Raw genomic sequence first — 17,009 nt, 5'->3', positions numbered from 1 at the left:
CCCCAGCCCCAGGCACTGATGTCCCACCCCCTCAGCCAGAACCTCCACCTCCACGTGCACCTGTACCTGCTCGGGCTCTGGCAGGACAACCCGAGGCAGAGGAGGAGTCACCGCCTCGGCAGGGAGAGCCTGCCCTGGCTCCCGCGCAACACCCAGACGCCCACGATGACTCACCCACCCCTGCAGGGAGAACGAGCCCCCGCTCTGGACAGACACCCAGAGCCCTTGCCGGAAACACCACGTCCAGGGGAGCGGTCGGCTCTGCAGCCTCCATCCCTGTCTGCTCACCGTGGACGCTGGCAACTCGGTCTGCCCCCAGGGCACATGGAGTTCCTTTCCCCTGAACTGCTTTGCATTTGGTTTGTTTCCACCTTTCTGGTGATGTTTTCTTTTTTGTATGGTTTCCTGTATTTTTGTTGGTTAAGTTGGGATTAGTAAACTTTTTCATCATTGTTGCAACTTGGGAACACTGTTGTGTAACTCTGGTGATACTGTGTTACCATCACCACTTTGTAGTTTCAGACCCGTTTGATCTTTATGCCCCACCCCCCAACAAAGCCTGGATTCAAGGCAAGCACGCCCTGTTCATCCCTTCCCCCGATCCTGAACACAATTTCATCCTTTCTTTGTGCATTCCTTCCTATATTCTTGGTGTCCCCAATCAATGACTCTCAGTGAAATGACTGAAGGAGTGTTTTTTGGACTCTCCAACTACTGTAAGACTCCATTGGAGAGTTCTCATTTTTATGTCATTTGAACTAGCCTTTGAGATCTGAAAGGACGGTGTACGTCCTTTCAAGATACCATGTGCCAAACGAAGCCCTTTTGGCCACTGCCGTCATTATCTCCAGGCAGGCATTGCTGTTTCAAGGGTGACATCTCAGCCAGAAGGCAGAGGCTGAGCTCGTCTTGTTGCACCAGCTCCCAAAAGAGCCAAGAAAGGGAGCTGGAACAACAAACCACCCCAACACCCAGGAAAGCGTTCTTCATGACAGAAGGCTAGAAAATGACCCAACATCCTTGTGGCCCAGAACCCCTCTAGAAAATCACTGTTCCATAAAAAAGAGAAACACATGGGAAGTTCCAAGGAGAGGCAATGCCCGTGGCCAGTGTACTTGAGAGACGGCCGGACCGCTCCGGGGAAGACACGCACCGACGGAACCCCTTGGGAAACAGCAGTGATAGTCCTCACCGTCGTAAGGGTTTCCTCTGGGGACAACCTGCCCGGGGCACCACACGAGGGAGCAGACCGGCTTCTCTTCCTCTGCCCCCACACCATTCACTCATGAAGGCAGCTCAGGTGTTCTCATGCCCTGCCTGCCTGCCTGCCTGGCTCATCCTTGAGCTGTGACCACCTCCAGGGCAGGACTCCACCTTCTCCTCTCTGTGTACCGTGAATCTGCACACAGTGGGATTGCAGAACCTTAGGAGACTTGAGCCATTCCCACTCGAGCCAGAACCCTCCCCAGGAAGGAAAACAGCTGTGGAGTCATTTTGGCCCCAGCACTGGTTCCAAAGCCTGGCGGCTCCTACAGCCTCTACGGTGTGAAGAGGGAGGTCCCTTCTGACAGAGCTTTCCAGGTCTCAGATCTAAGCTGTTGTTTCACTGTCAGCTGTGTCTCTTCCGTTGCAGCCAGGTGGGCCACGCTGCTCCAAAGGAGCGCACAAGCTGAGTTTCAAGGGAGGTATTGAGAGGACAGGGATGGCTACAACGTGCTGCAAACTGAGTGAGGGTCCCCACAATCCTCAGCAAAGGTCTGTGGTGTGCAAGTGGGGAGTAGAGGGCCCCCAAGTTCCAAAGGAAGGGAGGTACTTGGGAGCTAAAGCCCTTGGCTGCTGTGGTAGTAGCTGCAGATGGCAGCTCGTCCACAGTGCACTTCGAATGAGGTCATATGAGCGGGACTCTGGAAATGGCTCCGAAATCGGGAGAAAGGGGTCAGGGTATGTGGGAATCCGGCGGGGGTGGGGGGTGGATGAAGGAAGGTGTCCCTCCTCTCTCCAGTGCAATTTGGTTTGGTGAGTCTCAAACCTACCAGATGGCACTTCCCAAGTCAGGCCCCCACAGGAATCAGGGTGGGCTGCGTGCCTCGGCCCCTGCCACAGGGACAAGCCACACCAGTGGCCTCCCTGAGCTCCAATGGGCGGATCTGCGAGTTCTGTCTGGGTGCACACCTCCTTGCTGTGGCCAAGTTCCCCCTTCTCTGAGCACCAGCTTCATCCTCTCGAAAGAGGACATCGATTGCTACCTTGGCACGTTACTCTCTTCATCCTGTGAAGACTCATTAGGCTTATCCTACAATTACTAGCTGGCCCGAAGAGATATCTCCTGAATCCAGATTAAGCTGGAGTCTCCCAGGCTCATCTGGCATGTCTTCCCTGAAGTCTGCCAAAACCCACACCATTGCATTTCCAGGGACTCCCCTTAGCCAGCTGGGCAGAAAACCCAGCATGCTTCAAACAAGCTGACAGACAAGCGGGAGAGGACTCACGGGCAGACGGCTTCCCTCAGGTCTCGTGTGGAGCTCTGGGATCACAGCAGCAACGGGCCATCCCAGCCCCTGGGCTCAGCAGCGCCCTCATTCTCAGGCCGTCGGCTCTGCCCTGAGGGGAGCAGGAAGGTCACCAACTGCCGCAGGCGGACCTCACGCCCCTCCCACTGCTGGAGCCTGACCTCCCCCGGCCCCACCCCTTCCCCTACCCCAGCAGGACGACAGCTCGTCTTCCCCTGGCTTCCAACGTGAGGCCCGGCCCTGGGCCCCGATTGGGCACTGCCCAGCCCGGAGCCAATCACAGTGGCCAGGGACGTGGAACGCACCGATTGGCCAGGGCCAGGTCATGTGACCATACTCCCCAGGAAACTCAAGCATTACCAAGGTTCCCTAAGAAACCAATGAACAGAATTATCCAGTAAAGGCAAACCGTGCTTTTTTATGAGGCCAATGTCACAGAAAAAAACAAAAAAAAAGCTTCACAATGTCTGCTCAAGGAATCTACTAAATAAACTTTCAGAAAAGCTTAGGAGTTTTTTTTTTTTTTTAATAGGGTGACGGAGAGCTATACCTTTCCCATCTATGTGAATTTAGGTTTAAACTAGATTTCTCTTGGCTATCATATAAGACAGGAAAACCCCACATCACCCTCTTTCACTCCCCCCCACCCCCAAAAAGTGTTTTAATCTATTGAATTGTTGTGTCTGATTCGCGGCAACTCACGAACTCTACACAGCCAGGCTCTTCCGTCCATGGAATTCAGGGCAATTTTTTCTGTCCCAGTCAATGCCCACCCTGGGTGATCCAAAGGCAAGGGCTCAGAGGCTCCTGAGAGACTAACTCCTTTCAGCTGAGCACAGAGCTGGCTCCTCACTGGGATGCCTGTGGCCTGGGGCTCCCAGAGGGGAGAGCAGCACTCGCCCCACCGTGTGGTCACTGCTGGAAGTGCAGGCTGCTCCTCACCCCCTTGACAGTGTCCCTGAGGGCAGAACAGTGTGAATCGAATCAAGGTGGAAATGCAAACTCCAATGCAACCAAACTCCCCACGAGGTCTCCAAAACCACTCAGGAACAGGGAATTGGAAACTGCAGGAGATGACATGAATGGAGATGGAGACTTGACACCTTACACCGAGTTCACTTCCAGTTATCCCTAGACAAACTTTCCATGAAAACCTGTCACAAATCAAGAAGAGCAATGAGCAGAAACCGGACACGTGCTTTGAGTCTTCACACACAAAACTAAAAGGCAGTCCACAAAAAAAACCCAGAGAATACAGTGGACTTTGCAAAATCAAAGATATCTACTGTGGGAAAGACCTCATGACAAAAGCAAAAGTAAGGTCATACATCGCGAGACGAATGAGTGGAAACACAAAGCTTATCAAGGATGTGTCTCCAAACAGACAAAGAACACCAACACAACAAGCCTGTGAAAACTAGGGAAAGGTCTGAAGGGACACCAGACTGAGGAAGACACACACAGAGTATCCCGGATGATGTCCAGCACTGAGGGCCTGAAGAAACAACAGTCTAGTTGCACCCCCTCAGGCCTGTGTGACCGTGGATGAGGCCTCTGTTTCCTGGTGGCTCTGAGAGATGGACAGGGAGGAAGGGGAAGAGAAGTCACTTACATTTCTAATACTCACAGCAAAGTCTTCCAATGAGAAGGGAATTATCACCCCCACTGACAATGCCATTCACTGAAGTGATACCCACGAGTCCATCTAACCCAGAAGGGAAGGATGCACCTGTTCTCACAAAACGGCGAGAGATGGAAGAAGGAAGATCAAGCCCACACCAATCACTGGAGAGAGAAGCTGTGCTCAGGGCTTGAAAGAATTCCTATTGGGAAAATGATGTCACAGCCCCACAAGGCAATCCACAGCTTCGATGCTATTCCTCCCAAAATGCCAATGCATTTTCGCACCGAACAAAGAATTGCAAAAGGGGTACGGAAACAGAAAAGAGCCTAAACTGTCAATACAATCCGACGAAAAAGCCCCGATACGGACATCCAAGGTTCTGTGAAAGGAAATTAGACGACCAAACTAGGATCCTCAGGAGAGTATCGGAGAAGGCAATGGCGACCCACTCCAGTACTCTTGCCTGGAAAATGTCCTGGACGGAGGAGCCTGGTAGGCTGCAGGCCATGGGGTCACGCAGAGTCAGACACGACTGAAGTGACTTCCCCGCAGCAGCAGCAGCAGGACAGTATGCTATTGGGAATACAACAACACACACAGATCCAGATCGATGGAATAAAGTTGAGGGTCCAGAAATAAACCCCAGCATCCATGGTCAACTCATCTCTGACACAGAAGGGGAGAATATCCAAATGGGAACAAGAAAGCCTCTTCAATCAATGTCCATGGGAAAACCAGACAGCTACATCTGAAGAACGCTATTGGTTTTGATCTCATACCACCTCAATATAGGGGGAAAACTTCACCCTAAAGACTGATGTCATGAGATAGCTGGAAAGAAGCGTAGGTCAAAGGCTCCTTAACATCAGAGTCTCCTTGCCATTTGCTGGGCGGAGGTCGAAATGGGTCTCTTCAAGTAAGGGAAAGAGGTACACGAAGTACACCCATGGGTTTCCATCCAATGGAACCTCTTCACAACAGAGAAGCTAAGCATTCACAAATGCAAAAGATAGGAAACAGAACACGAGAAACTCCTTGCAAGTGGTGTATCTGAGAAGGGGTTCATATGGAAAGCGACGAAGAATGCACAGCACTCAGATTCCAAGAAACAACACCACCACCACCCTTGACCCTTCCCCCATGACCAACTCCGACCTAAAGCCTTTCTCTCCCTCTAACCTATCCCTAAAACATAACCCTCATCTAATCATATACATGTGCATCCCTAGCATCCATCCATCCACACACGAGAGAGAAAGAGGAAGACACAGACGGAATTGAGAAAGGAAAAGAGAGGGACACAGCCAGAGAGAGACACGGAACCAAAGAGAGGAAAGGAGTCGACGGTCCAGACTTTTCCTCAATCTGTCTCGAAGGTAGAAGCAATGACAGCGCCCTTCCACCCCAGAAGGGGGAAAAGGACGGAAGGTTTGGAGAGGAAAAGACAAGAACGCAGGGAGCCATTAGAAGCTCAGCCACCCGCAGAAGCCGAGCTGGGACACTTGAACAGAATCTCAATGGAAACAGAGCACCAGAATGTTGGCTACTCTTTTCTATAAGAGAGGGAGACCTTCGAGTCTTCCTTTCGGTCCTCCAACTTGGATGCGGGGTCTCAAAACAGTCAGGAGGGGGAGTGCCTTTTCCTGGGTACCACGGCGCATCCAGGCCTCGTTCTGCCCCATTCTGTGCTGTGTCAGCCCTGGATAGAATCTCTCTTTCTGAAGTCTCAGCGCACAAGCTCCACGTGATATCGGCCCCAGGTGGAAAGGCATGGAGCTGCTCGTAGGCCGACAGACCTAGGAAGCAGATGGGAGAATGACCACCACTCTGCAGATGGAGAGACTGGGGCAACCCTGAGGGGCATATGCTTGTCCAGGGCCACACCACTTATGAGAAGAAGGAGCCTGGTCTGAGAGCAGCGGGGTCCTCGGAGCTCAGGCCCTGGCTGAACCCAGGCCTCCCCAGGGCTGTGGGCTGGGCTGTGTGGGTGTCACTGTGCCTGCACATGGCCTAAGGGGGGTGGTCGAGCAGTCAGAAACACAGAGATTCCCTTGGGATGTTTTGGGGAAGGGACCTCAGCACGGACCCCAGGAGATGATGTCACCTGCCGGCAACAGAACCCAACAGAACCCGCATCCCGGGTATCCAGGCCTCCAGAGCGGAGAGAAGCCCCCAGCCAGTTCACTTGCTGCCAAGATGTTCTGCTGTTTGCCCCTGCCCAGAGGCCGGGGCCTCAGGAGTGCACACAGGCAGTGTGAGCGGGCACCCTGTCGACGTTGGCTCAGGACACCCCCGAGACGCCTCTGGCCCTTTGGCCAGAGAAACAGAAAGGTAACACGGGGAGCCCCAGGCCGGGCCAGGCAGCCTCTCCCATGCCACCCGGAAACATCGGGTCCTTTGCCTGTGTGTGTGGATGCGGGTTTCTCGGGGTGTGTCTCCCTCAAGGAAGCCCAGGCGGATGTGGGGTCAGAAGCCTGCGGACAAGTTGTGTCCACACCCCAGGGGAGAGCAGGCTGGGCGGGATGGGGAGAGTGTGGGCAGCGGCGGCCGCCCAGGCTGACCTCACACCCTCAGGTGGGTCTCTTTCCTCCCGGGTGGGGATCTGAGCAGACACACGTCTCTGACCCTTCTGGGAAGAGAAGTTCGAGCAGGCAGAAGCAGCGGCTCCACTGGCCAGGCCCAGCTTGGAAAACTCCCAGCATGGCTGGCTGACGGTCACTGTCGTTGCAGAGCTTCCCACGTGATGAGGCCGAGGACGGGGATACCCCATCCACCTCCCGGAGGGAGGGGTCGGAGCACCACACCCCGCCCGTGAGGCCCAGTGCAGGCTCCAGGTGAGCGTGCCCACGGAGGCATCAGCCCCACCTGGGGGGAAGCGGAGGCGGGGAAGGCCTGCTGCCGAGACACCGCCCAGGATACACCCGGCGGCCCAGTCTGAGGCTGCCACGGAGCTCAGCACACCCGGCTCCGACCCAGAGTCCCGAGAACCCCGGCCTCTGAGGCAGCAGGAGGACCTGGAGCCCAGCACGCCAGAGCACAGAGGTGAGGACGCTGGGGCTGCTGCACGGGAGTGTGTGGGGAGGGCGTGCTGAGCTACACAGGGACGAGTCCCCGAAAGCTGCTGCTGGGCCTGCAGCAAGCGCTGGCCTCACACCCCCTGCCCCCCATCTTGCACACTTCAGTCCCAAAAGACATCCGACGCTGGGTATTCTTTGGGAATCTCTTGGAAGCTTTCTGTCCCGGGATACGCACATGCCAAGGCTGGCCTGTGGGCAAACTTTGCTTCTCCCCCAGCTCTAGCACTGGCCTCCAACTGGAACCAGGCTCCGCTTCCCAGACCTGTCCCTACAGAGGTGCTGGCTCCAGGTGCAGGACCCAGGGATCCACCGAGGGCAGATGGAGAACCGAGACTTGCCCTCGCAGAGACACCAGGCCAGCTGGGTACTGGCCAGCACACCGGGCAGATCCGATCTCCGTGCCTGCAGGACCCCCAGCCCCAGGCACTGATGTCCCACCCCCTCAGCCAGAACCTCCACCTCCACGTGCACCTGTACCTGCTCGGGCTCTGGCAGGACAACCCGAGGCAGAGGAGGAGTCACCGCCTCGGCAGGGAGAGCCTGCCCTGGCTCCCGCGCAACACCCAGACGCCCACGATGACTCACCCACCCCTGCAGGGAGAACGAGCCCCCGCTCTGGACAGACACCCAGAGCCCTTGCCGGAAACACCACGTCCAGGGGAGCGGTCGGCTCTGCAGCCTCCATCCCTGTCTGCTCACCGTGGACGCTGGCAACTCGGTCTGCCCCCAGGGCACATGGAGTTCCTTTCCCCTGAACTGCTTTGCATTTGGTTTGTTTCCACCTTTCTGGTGATGTTTTCTTTTTTGTATGGTTTCCTGTATTTTTGTTGGTTAAGTTGGGATTAGTAAACTTTTTCATCATTGTTGCAACTTGGGAACACTGTTGTGTAACTCTGGTGATACTGTGTTACCATCACCACTTTGTAGTTTCAGACCCGTTTGATCTTTATGCCCCACCCCCCAACAAAGCCTGGATTCAAGGCAAGCACGCCCTGTTCATCCCTTCCCCCGATCCTGAACACAATTTCATCCTTTCTTTGTGCATTCCTTCCTATATTCTTGGTGTCCCCAATCAATGACTCTCAGTGAAATGACTGAAGGAGTGTTTTTTGGACTCTCCAACTACTGTAAGACTCCATTGGAGAGTTCTCATTTTTATGTCATTTGAACTAGCCTTTGAGATCTGAAAGGACGGTGTACGTCCTTTCAAGATACCATGTGCCAAACGAAGCCCTTTTGGCCACTGCCGTCATTATCTCCAGGCAGGCATTGCTGTTTCAAGGGTGACATCTCAGCCAGAAGGCAGAGGCTGAGCTCGTCTTGTTGCACCAGCTCCCAAAAGAGCCAAGAAAGGGAGCTGGAACAACAAACCACCCCAACACCCAGGAAAGCGTTCTTCATGACAGAAGGCTAGAAAATGACCCAACATCCTTGTGGCCCAGAACCCCTCTAGAAAATCACTGTTCCATAAAAAAGAGAAACACATGGGAAGTTCCAAGGAGAGGCAATGCCCGTGGCCAGTGTACTTGAGAGACGGCCGGACCGCTCCGGGGAAGACACGCACCGACGGAACCCCTTGGGAAACAGCAGTGATAGTCCTCACCGTCGTAAGGGTTTCCTCTGGGGACAACCTGCCCGGGGCACCACACGAGGGAGCATACCGGCTTCTCTTCCTCTGCCCCCACACCATTCACTCATGAAGGCAGCTCAGGTGTTCTCATGCCCTGCCTGCCTGCCTGCCTGGCTCATCCTTGAGCTGTGACCACCTACAGGGTGGGACTCCACCTTCTCCTCTCTGTGTACCGTGCATCTGCACACAGTGGGCTTTCAGAACCTTAGGAGACTTGAGCCATTCCCACTCGAGCCAGAACCCTCCCCAGGAAGGAAAACAGCTGTGGAGTCATTTTGGCCCCAGCACTGGTTCCAAAGCCTGGCGGCTCCTACAGCCTCTACGGTGTGAAGAGGGAGGTCCCTTCTGACAGAGCTTTCCAGGTCTCAGATCTAAGCTGTTGTTTCACTGTCAGCTGTGTCTCTTCCGTTGCAGCCAGGTGGGCCACGCTGCTCCAAAGGAGCGCACAAGCTGAGTTTCAAGGGAGGTATTGAGAGGACAGGGATGGCTACAACGTGCTGCAAACTGAGTGAGGGTCCCCACAATCCTCAGCAAAGGTCTGTGGTGTGCAAGTGGGGAGTAGAGGGCCCCCAAGTTCCAAAGGAAGGGAGGTACTCGGGAGCTAAAGCCCTTGGCTGCTGTGGTAGTAGCTGCAGATGGCAGCTCGTCCACAGTGCACTTCGAATGAGGTCATATGAGCGGGACTCTGGAAATGGCTCCGAAATCGGGAGAAAGGGGTCAGGGTATGTGGGAATCCGGCGGGGGTGGGGGGTGGATGAAGGAAGGTGTCCCTCCTCTCTCCAGTGCAATTTGGTTTGGTGAGTCTCAAACCTACCAGATGGCACTTCCCAAGTCAGGCCCCCGCAGGAATCAGGGTGGGCTGCGTGCCTCGGCCCCTGCCACAGGGACAAGCCACACCAGTGGCCTCCCTGAGCTCCAATGGCCGGATCTGCGAGTTCTGTCTGGGTGCACACCTCCTTGCTGTGGCCATGTTCCCCCCTTCTCTGAGCACCAGCTTCATCCTCTCGAAAGAGGACATCGATTGCTACCTTGGCACGTTACTCTCTTCATCCTGTGAAGACTCATTAGGCTTATCCTACAATTACTAGCTGGCCCGAAGAGATATCTCCTGAATCCAGATTAAGCTGGAGTCTCCCAGGCTCATCTGGCATGTCTTCCCTGAAGTCTGCCAAAACCCACACCATTGCATTTCCAGGGACTCCCCTTAGCCAGCTGGGCAGAAAACCCAGCATGCTTCAAACAAGCTGACAGACAAGCGGGAGAGGACTCACGGGCAGACGGCTTCCCTCAGGTCTCGTGTGGAGCTCTGGGATCACAGCAGCAACGGGCCATCCCAGCCCCTGGGCTCAGCAGCGCCCTCATTCTCAGGCCGTCGGCTCTGCCCTGAGGGGAGCAGGAAGGTCACCAACTGCCGCAGGCGGACCTCACGCCCCTCCCACTGCTGGAGCCTGACCTCCCCCGGCCCCACCCCTTCCCCTACCCCAGCAGGACGACAGCTCGTCTTCCCCTGGCTTCCAACGTGAGGCCCGGCCCTGGGCCCCGATTGGGCACTGCCCAGCCCGGAGCCAATCACAGTGGCCAGGGACGTGGAACGCACCGATTGGCCAGGGCCAGGTCATGTGACCATACTCCCCAGGAAACTCAAACATTACCAAGGTTCCCTAAGAAACCAATGAACAGAATTATCCAGTAAAGGCAAACCGTGTTTTTTTATGAGGCCAATGTCACAGAAAAAAACAAAAAAAAAGCTTCACAATGTACTGCTCAAGGAATCTACTAAATAAACTTTCAGAAAAGCTTAGGAGTTTTTTTTTTTTTTTTAATAGGGTGACGGAGAGCTATACCTTTCCCATCTATGTGAATTTAGGTTTAAACTAGATTTCTCTTGGCTATCATATAAGACAGGAAAACCCCACATCACCCTCTTTCACTCCCCCCACCCCCAAAAAGTGTTTTAATCTATTGAATTGTTGTGTCTGATTCGCGGCAACTCACGAACTCTACACAGCCAGGCTCTTCCGTCCATGGAATTCAGGGCAATTTTTTCTGTCCCAGTCAATGCCCACCCTGGGTGATCCAAAGGCAAGGGCTCAGAGGCTCCTGAGAGACTAACTCCTTTCAGCTGAGCACAGAGCTGGCTCCTCACTGGGATGCCTGTGGCCTGGGGCTCCCAGAGGGGAGAGCAGCACTCGCCCCACCGTGTGGTCACTGCTGGAAGTGCAGGCTGCTCCTCACCCCCTTGACAGTGTCCCTGAGGGCAGAACAGTGTGAATCGAATCAAGGTGGAAATGCAAACTCCAATGCAACCAAACTCCCCACGAGGTCTCCAAAACCACTCAGGAACAGGGAATTGGAAACTGCAGGAGATGACATGAATGGAGATGGAGACTTGACACCTTACACCGAGTTCACTTCCAGTTATCCCTAGACAAACTTTCCATGAAAACCTGTCACAAATCAAGAAGAGCAATGAGCAGAAACCGGACACGTGCTTTGAGTCTTCACACACAAAACTAAAAGGCAGTCCACAAAAAAAACCCAGAGAATACAGTGGACTTTGCAAAATCAAAGATATCTACTGTGGGAAAGACCTCATGACAAAAGCAAAAGTAAGGTCATACATCGCGAGACGAATGAGTGGAAACACAAAGCTTATCAAGGATGTGTCTCCAAACAGACAAAGAACACCAACACAACAAGCCTGTGAAAACTAGGGAAAGGTCTGAAGGGACACCAGACTGAGGAAGACACACACAGAGTATCCCGGATGATGTCCAGCACTGAGGGCCTGAAGAAACAACAGTCTAGTTGCACCCCCTCAGGCCTGTGTGACCGTGGATGAGGCCTCTGTTTCCTGGTGGCTCTGAGAGATGGACAGGGAGGAAGGGGAAGAGAAGTCACTTACATTTCTAATACTCACAGCAAAGTCTTCCAATGAGAAGGGAATTATCACCCCCACTGACAATGCCATTCACTGAAGTGATACCCACGAGTCCATCTAACCCAGAAGGGAAGGATGCACCTGTTCTCACAAAACGGCGAGAGATGGAAGAAGGAAGATCAAGCCCACACCAATCACTGGAGAGAGAAGCTGTGCTCAGGGCTTGAAAGAATTCCTATTGGGAAAATGATGTCACAGCCCCACAAGGCAATCCACAGCTTCGATGCTATTCCTCCCAAAATGCCAATGCATTTTCGCACCGAACAAAGAATTGCAAAAGGGGTACGGAAACAGAAAAGAGCCTAAACTGTCAATACAATCCGACGAAAAAGCCCCGATACGGACATCCAAGGTTCTGTGAAAGGAAATTAGACGACCAAACTAGGATCCTCAGGAGAGTATCGGAGAAGGCAATGGCGACCCACTCCAGTACTCTTGCCTGGAAAATGTCCTGGACGGAGGAGCCTGGTAGGCTGCAGGCCATGGGGTCACGCAGAGTCAGACACGACTGAAGTGACTTCCCCGCAGCAGCAGCAGCAGGACAGTATGCTATTGGGAATACAACAACACACACAGATCCAGATCGATGGAATAAAGTTGAGGGTCCAGAAATAAACCCCAGCATCCATGATCAACTCATCTCTGACACAGAAGGGGAGAATATCCAAATGGGAACAAGAAAGCCTCTTCAATCAATGTCCATGGGAAAACCAGACAGCTACATCTGAAGAACGCTATTGGTTTTGATCTCATACCACCTCAATATAGGGGGAAAACTTCACCCTAAAGACTGATGTCATGAGATAGCTGGAAAGAAGCGTAGGTCAAAGGCTCCTTAACATCAGAGTCTCCTTGCCATTTGCTGGGCGGAGGTCGAAATGGGTCTCTTCAAGTAAGGGAAAGAGGTACACGAAGTACACCCATGGGTTTCCATCCAATGGAACCTCTTCACAACAGAGAAGCTAAGCATTCACAAATGCAAAAGATAGGAAACAGAACACGAGAAACTCCTTGCAAGTGGTGTATCTGAGAAGGGGTTCATATGGAAAGCGACGAAGAATGCACAGCACTCAGATTCCAAGAAACAACACCACCACCACCCTTGACCCTTCCCCCATGACCAACTCCGACCTAAAGCCTTTCTCTCCCTCCAACCTATCCCTAAAACATAACCCTCATCTAATCATATACATGTGCATCCCTAGCATCCATCCATCCACACACGAGAGAGAAAGAGGAAGACACAGACGGAATTGAGAAAGGAAAAGAGAGGGACACAGCCAGAGAGAGACACGGAACCAAAGAGAGGAAAGGAGTCGACGGTCCAGACTTTTCCTCAATCTGTCTCGAAGGTAGAAGCAATGACAGCGCCCTTCCACCCCAGAAGGGGGAAAAGGACGGAAGGTTTGGAGAGGAAAAGACAAGAACGCAGGGAGCCATTAGAAGCTCAGCCACCCGCAGAAGCCGAGCTGGGACACTTGAACAGAATCTCAATGGAAACAGAGCACCAGAATGTTGGCTACTCTTTTCTATAAGAGAGGGAGACCTTCGAGTCTTCCTTTCGGTCCTCCAACTTGGATGCGGGGTCTCAAAACAGTCAGGAGGGGGAGTGCCTTTTCCTGGGTACCACGGCGCATCCAGGCCTCGTTCTGCCCCATTCTGTGCTGTGTCAGCCCTGGATGGAATCTCTCTTTCTGAAGTCTCAGCGCACAAGCTCCACGTGATATCGGCCCCAGGTGGAAAGGCATGGAGCTGCTCGTAGGCCGACAGACCTAGGAAGCAGATGGGAGAATGACCCCCACTCTGCAGATGGAGAGACTGGGGCAACCCTGAGGGGCATATGCTTGTCCAGGGCCACACCACTTATGAGAAGAAGGAGCCTGGTCTGAGAGCAGCGGGGTCCTCGGAGCTCAGGCCCTGGCTGAACCCAGGCCTCCCCAGGGCTGTGGGCTGGGCTGTGTGGGTGTCACTGTGCCTGCACATGGCCTAAGGGGGGTGGTCGAGCAGTCAGAAACACAGAGATTCCCTTGGGATGTTTTGGGGAAGGGACCTCAGCACGGACCCCAGGAGATGATGTCACCTGCCGGCAACAGAACCCAACAGAACCCGCATCCCGGGTATCCAGGCCTCCAGAGCGGAGAGAAGCCCCCAGCCAGTTCACTTGCTGCCAAGATGTTCTGCTGTTTGCCCCTGCCCAGAGGCCGGGGCCTCAGGAGTGCACACAGGCAGTGTGAGCGGGCACCCTGTCGACGTTGGCTCAGGACACCCCCGAGACGCCTCTGGCCCTTTGGCCAGAGAAACAGAAAGGTAACACGGGGAGCCCCAGGCCGGGCCAGGCAGCCTCTCCCATGCCACCCGGAAACATCGGGTCCTTTGCCTGTGTGTGTGGATGCGGGTTTCTCGGGGTGTGTCTCCCTCAAGGAAGCCCAGGCGGATGTGGGGTCAGAAGCCTGCGGACAAGTTGTGTCCACACCCCAGGGGAGAGCAGGCTGGGCGGGATGGGGAGAGTGTGGGCAGCGGCGGCCGCCCAGGCTGACCTCACACCCTCAGGTGGGTCTCTTTCCTCCCGGGTGGGGATCTGAGCAGACACACGTCTCTGACCCTTCTGGGAAGAGAAGTTCGAGCAGGCAGAAGCAGCGGCTCCACTGGCCAGGCCCAGCTCGGAAAACTCCCAGCATGGCTGGCTGACGGTCACTGTCGTTGCAGAGCTTCCCACGTGATGAGGCCGAGGACGGGGATACCCCATCCACCTCCCGGAGGGAGGGGTCGGAGCACCACACCCCGCCCGTGAGGCCCAGTGCAGGCTCCAGGTGAGCGTGCCCACGGAGGCATCAGCCCCACCTGGGGGGAAGCGGAGGCGGGGAAGGCCTGCTGCCGAGACACCGCCCAGGATACACCCGGCGGCCCAGTCTGAGGCTGCCACGGAGCTCAGCACACCCGGCTCCGACCCAGAGTCCCGAGAACCCCGGCCTCTGAGGCAGCAGGAGGACCTGGAGCCCAGCACGCCAGAGCACAGAGGTGAGGACGCTGGGGCTGCTGCACGGGAGTGTGTGGGGAGGGCGTGCTGAGCTACACAGGGACGAGTCCCCGAAAGCTGCTGCTGGGCCTGCAGCAAGCGCTGGCCTCACACCCCCTGCCCCCCATCTTGCACACTTCAGTCCCAAAAGACATCCGACGCTGGGTATTCTTTGGGAATCTCTTGGAAGCTTTCTGTCCCGGGATACGCACATGCCAAGGCTGGCCTGTGGGCAAACTTTGCTTCTCCCCCAGCTCTAGCACTGGCCTCCAACTGGAACCAGGCTCTGCTTCCCAGACCTGTCCCTACAGAGGTGCTGGCTCCAGGTGCAGGACCCAGGGATCCACCGAGGGCAGATGGAGAACCGAGACTTGCCCTCGCAGAGACACCAGGCCAGCTGGGTACTGGCCAGCACACCGGGCAGATCCGATCTCCGTGCCTGCAGGACCCCCAGCCCCAGGCACTGATGTCCCACCCCCTCAGCCAGAACCTCCACCTCCACGTGCACCTGTACCTGCTCGGGCTCTGGCAGGACAACCCGAGGCAGAGGAGGAGTCACCGCCTCGGCAGGGAGAGCCTGCCCTGGCTCCCGCGCAACACCCAGACGCCCACGATGACTCACCCACCCCTGCAGGGAGAACGAGCCCCCGCTCTGGACAGACACCCAGAGCCCTTGCCGGAAACACCACGTCCAGGGGAGCGGTCGGCTCTGCAGCCTCCATCCCTGTCTGCTCACCGTGGACGCTGGCAACTCGGTCTGCCCCCAGGGCACATGGAGTTCCTTTCCCCTGAACTGCTTTGCATTTGGTTTGTTTCCACCTTTCTGGTGATGTTTTCTTTTTTGTATGGTTTCCTGTATTTTTGTTGGTTAAGTTGGGATTAGTAAACTTTTTCATCATTGTTGCAACTTGGGAACACTGTTGTGTAACTCTGGTGATACTGTGTTACCATCACCACTTTGTAGTTTCAGACCCGTTTGATCTTTATGCCCCACCCCCCAACAAAGCCTGGATTCAAGGCAAGCACGCCCTGTTCATCCCTTCCCCCGATCCTGAACACAATTTCATCCTTTCTTTGTGCATTCCTTCCTATATTCTTGGTGTCCCCAATCAATGACTCTCAGTGAAATGACTGAAGGAGTGTTTTTTGGACTCTCCAACTACTGTAAGACTCCATTGGAGAGTTCTCATTTTTATGTCATTTGAACTAGCCTTTGAGATCTGAAAGGACGGTGTACGTCCTTTCAAGATACCATGTGCCAAACGAAGCCCTTTTGGCCACTGCCGTCATTATCTCCAGGCAGGCATTGCTGTTTCAAGGGTGACATCTCAGCCAGAAGGCAGAGGCTGAGCTCGTCTTGTTGCACCAGCTCCCAAAAGAGCCAAGAAAGGGAGCTGGAACAACAAACCACCCCAACACCCAGGAAAGCGTTCTTCATGACAGAAGGCTAGAAAATGACCCAACATCCTTGTGGCCCAGAACCCCTCTAGAAAATCACTGTTCCATAAAAAAGAGAAACACATGGGAAGTTCCAAGGAGAGGCAATGCCCGTGGCCAGTGTACTTGAGAGACGGCCGGACCGCTCCGGGGAAGACACGCACCGACGGAACCCCTTGGGAAACAGCAGTGATAGTCCTCACCGTCGTAAGGGTTTCCTCTGGGGACAACCTGCCCGGGGCACCACACGAGGGAGCATACCGGCTTCTCTTCCTCTGCCCCCACACCATTCACTCATGAAGGCAGCTCAGGTGTTCTCATGCCCTGCCTGCCTGCCTGCCTGGCTCATCCTTGAGCTGTGACCACCTACAGGGTGGGACTCCACCTTCTCCTCTCTGTGTACCGTGCATCTGCACACAGTGGGCTTTCAGAACCTTAGGAGACTTGAGCCATTCCCACTCGAGCCAGAACCCTCCCCAGGAAGGAAAACAGCTGTGGAGTCATTTTGGCCCCAGCACTGGTTCCAAAGCCTGGCGGCTCCTACAGCCTCTACGGTGTGAAGAGGGAGGTCCCTTCTGACAGAGCTTTCCAGGTCTCAGATCTAAGCTGTTGTTTCACTGTCAGCTGTGTCTCTTCCGTTGCAGCCAGGTGGGCCACGCTGCTCCAAAGGAGCGCACAAGCTGAGTTTCAAGGGAGGTATTGAGAGGACAGGGATGGCTACAACGTGCTGCAAACTGAGTGAGGGTCCCCACAATCCTCAGCAAAGGTCTGTGG

The sequence above is a fragment of the Giraffa tippelskirchi genome, chromosome 14 (genome assembly GCF_054371585.1).
Source record: "Giraffa tippelskirchi isolate mGirTip1 chromosome 14, T2T-mGirTip1v1.2.pri, whole genome shotgun sequence".
Taxonomy (NCBI): Eukaryota; Metazoa; Chordata; class Mammalia; order Artiodactyla; family Giraffidae; genus Giraffa; species Giraffa tippelskirchi.
The sequence above is the reverse complement of the archived record's forward strand: the minus strand, read 5'-3'. Positions refer to the sequence as shown.